This window comes from Syzygium oleosum, unplaced genomic scaffold, assembly GCF_021117445.2.
Source record: "Syzygium oleosum isolate NSW1041296 unplaced genomic scaffold, Sole_v2.1 Sole_v2.39, whole genome shotgun sequence".
NCBI lineage: Eukaryota > Viridiplantae > Streptophyta > Magnoliopsida > Myrtales > Myrtaceae > Syzygium > Syzygium oleosum.
Genome location: NW_026607523.1, coordinates 854,788 through 860,877, shown reverse-complemented (window position 1 = coordinate 860,877; position 6,090 = coordinate 854,788). Strand labels below are relative to the sequence as shown.

The following is a 6,090-nucleotide window of genomic DNA, read 5'->3' as shown; positions in this document are numbered from 1 at the left end:
TCATTTACTAATATATGGGTTAAGAAATGGGTTTATGACCTATTTTGACAAGTCTAATTATTGGTGTTGGCGATGGAGAGAGATACGATTTCTGTTGCTCACTGTGACGCAACATCTCTTGCGCTCATTTCGAGCCATGACCGAAACTTGTTCAAACTCGGATTCTTCACTTCAAGCTTTTCATCATTCGATTACTGCAACCACATTGAAGCTAAGTTATCTGTCGTTCTCTAGTTTTCATTTTTGGATTTAGTCTAAATCATTTAGCCAACATTTCCAATGGCTTTCTTCATCAATTTCAGGCACCATAGCCATCGTTGATTGTCACCACTTGCCATTCTCGAGTTGTGTGGAAACTCCTATGTTTAACTCTATTTCCTGATCGAAGTGCTCGAAGAACTCGATTGTTGATCCATCCACCTTCACCGGATCTTCATCACTGACGCCTCTAACACCTCTACTCTCCAACACTCGCCAGTTGAAGCTAAAAAGTCAGTTTCGCTAAGCTGAGAACATATTTTTCTATTTCGGTCCTTTTACATGCTGAACAGAGACCAAGAAATCTTTAGCTGCCGATTCATTGAAGATTGTCTGCCATTAAGTTCCTGTTAGTGATTTGAATATGTTTCACTGTGTTTGTGATGATTAAAATATGGATTATGGATTTACATCTTCATCTAAGTTCTTTGGCCCATATGTCCACCACCTGTTTGATGAAATTCATGAACCAGATCAGTAGATATGTAAGTTGTGATAAAAGAAACTTCACAGCCATTTTTCATTATGCTTCCTCTCGTGTTGAAGTACTTTTGTGTTTGGCTATAATCGAGAAGACTTTAGGCATGTTTGCGTGATTGTTGTTGAAAAATTTCTTATTGGCTGAGACCTATCTATGCATATTGTTCAACTTGATCATTGCCTATCTGTATGTACACTTGATGGCTTTGATTCATGTCTGTTCTCATTACTCTCCGCCACATGTAAATTCGTGTTAGTAAAAGTTTCATTGGTGAACAAAGCATTTGAACCTTTGCCATTTAGTTTTATCACGTGATTCATTGGATTGAATTTCTTGCTCGCCGGCCATGCCTTTTTCTTTTTTGATTGATGATGCTTGGATTGATATCAAATTATTACCTCCTGACTTGGCTGTGGACTTAGAAGTTAATGAACCCTCGCATGAACTTGTTTGCTCAAGATTGGAATAATTCTCGTTCAAAAAATTGTGCTAGGTGACTGGAATTAATGAGTTCCCCGGTTGATGAGATGTTTGATGGTGTTAATTTTTTGAAGCTAAAACAACAACGAACAAAGCTAAGTGAATGATGAACATAGCAAAGAGTTGATCATGTCTCTGTACGAGTAATTGCAGAATGTTGGAAAAAATGAATAAATGAAAGAGGCAAAGGGAAACTTAGCAAAGCAGGAATCTGTGTTTTGGATATGATGGACTGGGAAAGGGACTGTAAAAGAAATAGAGGAAATAAAAGAAATAAAAATATAAAAACGAAAGCTATAAAAAATTAATTTAAAAATATAAAAATGATAAGGAACTTCAAGTCTTAGTTAGGTAGTAGAATCTTAGAAATAATTTTAATTGAATTCCAATTAGTTTAGGTTTACACTGTTTGGGAAATTCCATTTCTTGATTTTTAGGACAATTTGATTTTTGGATAGCTTTTCCTTGGGGAAAAAAAGAAATATTGAAATATAGAAAATGTCAAAAAAAGGAAACTTAAAAAAGTAATATGTTATTAATGGTTGCGGTTAGGAGGTTGATCGGCTTTATCGATTATATGCATCAATCTTTTCAAAGGATCTCCTCAATTTGTCTAAATTCCTTGTTGGTCATTTCTTTTATGTGAACATTCTAATGCTTTTCATTGATTGTGATGCGTGAACGAATGACATGAGATGATGGAAGAACCGAACCATGGAAGGATTGAAGAACGTTCGAGATCTTCATGTGTTCCTATTAGGATTAGGGTAAATTTTATGATTTGGACTCTAGATGAAGCTTGAGCAAACTTTTATTCTTAGTTGAATAACTGATATAATTAGCTTAATATTATTTCCTGCATGAGTGTTCCTGCAAAAAATTCAAAGTGTACAAGTGATTGTGCTCTCTTTGTGATTTCTTTAGGGATTGATGCCTCTTGTGAATGCCTTCAATTGGAAGGCTTGCCACTGATTATCAAAGGACACCAGGATGCTTGGACTGTATAGCTTACGGTGAAGAGACACCAAGGACATGCTGGCGAGTGTCTAGATTACGGTGGAAGATTGGATGGCCGAGAAGATCTGAGGAACATTGGGCCATGATTGGTTCGCTCGGATAGAGAACTTCCTTAGGATGATGTGGCCGCAAATTGATGGATGCCAAGAGAAAAAAACACTAGAACACGTCCTTAAGATCAACGCCAGGAGGAGGGGCCACCGTGAAGAACATCGCAAAGGGAATGCAGGAGGGAGACTAAAACGAGAAAACCTCCGTCGCAAGAAGATTTCGCCGAGAGGGAACCTGCGGGAGAGCCGAAAAATAAGAACACTAGTGAGCGAGTGATGAGCAAATTCTCGAACTCCTGTCTCAGTCCCGCCTGGGCGGTGGCTCGAACTGGCTTACACCACGAGCTGGATTCTGTCTTGGTGTGGTGCCCGGTTATTAGGCGTCAGATGAAGGCCCAGAGTCGGAGCTGCAATGGATCATTGTGTTGATCGCGGAAGGGGCCACCTACAGTGGACCGGTTGATAGAATGATACCGTCGGAAGCGGTGCTTGCGGATCGTGGTGCTTACGGATGACAGTACTCGTGGATGATGAAACGCAGCAGTAAACCGCCAAAGTGGATCTCCAGGATGAGGAGGGCGGACGAGACCGCGGACACTAGAGACAGAGCTTGCTCAGCCTGAGAGTGTGTGTTCATCGTGAGTTTTTTCCTCTCCCATTAGTGTCGCACTCTCTGCCTTTTAACACCCGCGTACAAGCATCTATATATGTCAAAAAATCTGCTTCCTCAATCTCCGGGATTCGCAATCCTTGTCAAGGCAAGACTGGCTGGCCTTAATCTCCCCTCGTTTCCTTTCTCATTCACCTTCTCTTTTCCTTAAACACCTCCTCGCATCTTCGGAAACGGGAGACTGATTTGGATTTGATTTTGACCACTTTAGAGAGTTCTTTATTTGTTGTTATGGTTTTCTATCTTTTGGAGCTTGGAGGAAGCGCGGCTATGGTGATGATGATGCCGTTGATGACGAGGTAGATCACGACTAGGAAAAGAGAAGCTCTCTTGTTTCTTACAATGGCAAATCTGAAAGGAGGGATGAGACCACCGTGGGCGGGCCTGGGAGCTGCCATATGGCTCCAGATAGCCTCCGGCAATGCCTACAACTTCCCTCTTTACTCTCCACTCTCTCAAAATCGGTCGTTGCGTTCAACCAGCACCAGCTCACACCATGCTCGGCGTCGCCAACGACATCGGCGAGAACGTCGGTCTCCTTCCCAACTTCTTCATCAACAAGTGCCCTCCTTGGGCTGCCCTTGAAGAAAGATAGAGAAGAGAGTAAGGGAGGAGAGAGACAAGACACCTGTCAATCAATGAATGGCGTGATTTATCACTGACTTGGCAAGTTAGGTGGACGCAATATTTTTCTTTGTTCCCCTCTTAGAGTATAATATTTTAGTGAGTTTATAGATTGAGAGAGAGTGAGAGTCCTTGCTTTCTCGTTTACATTAAACAATAGGTTATTATAAAAAAGCTTCTTTTCCTGACATATCCACTTCGTTCTGACGTTGGGTTCTTGATATCGGCTATGTCGGTTACAAGCAAACACGTGGCTTTAGAAAGCATGAGATTTGCTTTAATGAGTCAGACATCTAGTTGCTAAGTGTTTGGTCATCTATGGATATAATTCAGTTGGATTTAAGAAAGGTAAAACATGTAATATGGCACAGAAGGCATCTCATCATTAAGTAGGTTTATGTATAAAGAAATTGAAAGTCCAGTTCTCTTTCTCTACACTGAAATGATGTCGATCCTATGTTTTGTGACTTCATAATTAATTTTTCGTTTCTTTTTCTTCTTTGTTTTTTTTTTTCTCAATTAAAGGAAGGGGGCAGGTAGCTTTTAGAATAAGTCGAATAGAAGCGGGAAATACCTAATAAATTGGTGCATTAGGTTAAAATCTTCTGGTCCCAGTCTTTCTACTTTGCAAATCTAAAATGTGCTGATGGTGTCATTTAAATAATTCAGAGTTGCATACTTTCAGCTCTATGGAGGTTACCACTGATAATTTTGCACCTTCTTCTGACCCCATTTTTGCTTACATCTGGGCTAATACACCATTGCTAGACAATGATGACAATTACAGACTAAGAGGGTCTTTTATTAATCTATTAGCGAGATACTTGTGCTTCGTATGTTTTCAGTACCTACATAAAGTACTTGTTTTGTTGCAAAACAATTTGTATCCGCATAAGACAGATACTATATTTTCCTTATGATGGATCGAGGGACTGGCCCCAGCATCGTTTCTGGAGACACGCAAGAGTAATAATTACATTGATTGTTGTTACGTGTATTTTTGTCCAGTTGCGGCCGCTAAGGGCCCGTTTGGTAACGTGCCAAACAGTGAAAATTTCTGTTCTTTTGTTCCCAGAAATAGTTTGGGAACAGAAATGCGTTTGGTAAACTTTTTGTTCCCGGGCACATTTTTGCAAAAATTTGTGCCCAGAAACAGTTTTGGAAGAGAAACAAGAAGTAAAAAAAAGTTGCTTCTTATTTCTCGGCACAATTTTGAGAATGAGTTCTTTTTTCTTCTTTTTCTTTTTTTTCTTTTCTTCTTTGTGTTGTTCTTCCCTGGGCTGTGGCCGGTCGTCGGCGACCGACCATAGCCCAGGGCCGACGAGGGCGTCACGGCCCTCGCCGGCGGAGGCGAGGGTGAGGGCTGGACCCTCGCCGTCGATCATGGCGAGGTCGGCCTCGCCCAAATCGAGCAAGGCCGAGCCTCGTCGTCGCGACCAACGGCGAAGCCGACCTCGCCGTCGCGACCGACGGCGAGGCTCAGCCTCGCCTGATCTGGGCGAGGCCGACGGTGAGGCAGGCGGCCAGGGCGACGGCGAGGGCTCGACGCCCTGGCCTGTGGCCGGTCGCCGGCACCGGCGACCGGCCATGGCCAAAAAAGGGAAGGGTAGAAAGAAAAAAAATATTAAACAATTTAAAATATTATTAATAAAAAAAATTTGTGTAGTTATCAAACGTATTTCTGTTCTTTTCTATCCCAGGAATAGAAATTTTGGACAGTTACCAAACGCCTTCAAATGCTCAGAAATTGTTTCCGGGCTCAGAATAAAAAAGAATTATTTCTGAGTAGAAATAGTTTCCGGGCACAGAATGATTGTCATGCGCACCCTAAAAACAATCTTCTTCTTCTTCTTCTTCCAAGAATGAAATATTAAAAAATTGCCTGAAAACTACAAAATATTATTAATAAAAAGAAAAAAGAGAAAGAAATATTTAAAAATTCAAAATATTATTAAAATATTATTAATAAAAAGAAATTTTGTGCAGTTACCAAATATATTTATGTTCTTTTTCTATTCCAAGAATAGAAATTTTGGAGAGTTATCAAACGCTTTCAAATGCATAGAAATTATTCTCGGGCACGGAATTAAAAAGAATCATTTCTGAGCAGAATCAGCTTCCGGAAACATAATAGTTGCCAAACGCGCCCTTAGTGCATAAATATGACTTCAAATCAAATGCAAATAGGTTCTAATATGCCTCAAAGCCTCGAGAGCTTACCTACTAAATGACGCCCAGTCAAATAATTGAAAACAATGAGGAAATTGCATGAAAACTTTCTTGAAATAGAACATATGGATTACATTATTAGATGTCATGCTAGCTCGATAACTGAAATTGAATATAAACTTCTTAATGGAGATAAGTGAAGTACATGAAAAAGCTTATAATGACTAGAAAGCTTTTTATAAAAAAAAGAGAAAATATTGGATTATGAAATTAAAATAATTTGAATATGGAATTTAAACTTAGATAAAATCCAATCACAATCAATATGTTATGGATAATTT

The 6,090-nt window shown here is 39.9% G+C and overlaps 1 long non-coding RNA gene across 1 annotated transcript; it reads left to right on the top strand.

Annotated features, from left to right (window-relative positions):
• The first annotated feature begins 482 nt into the window (after positions 1–482).
• On the top strand, positions 483–3,034 carry LOC130135931 (uncharacterized). Its single transcript, XR_008815070.1, has 2 exons — positions 483–1,986; positions 2,144–3,034. It is a non-coding gene; the product is annotated as an uncharacterized LOC130135931 (long non-coding RNA).
• Positions 3,035–6,090: the final 3,056 nt, after the last annotated feature.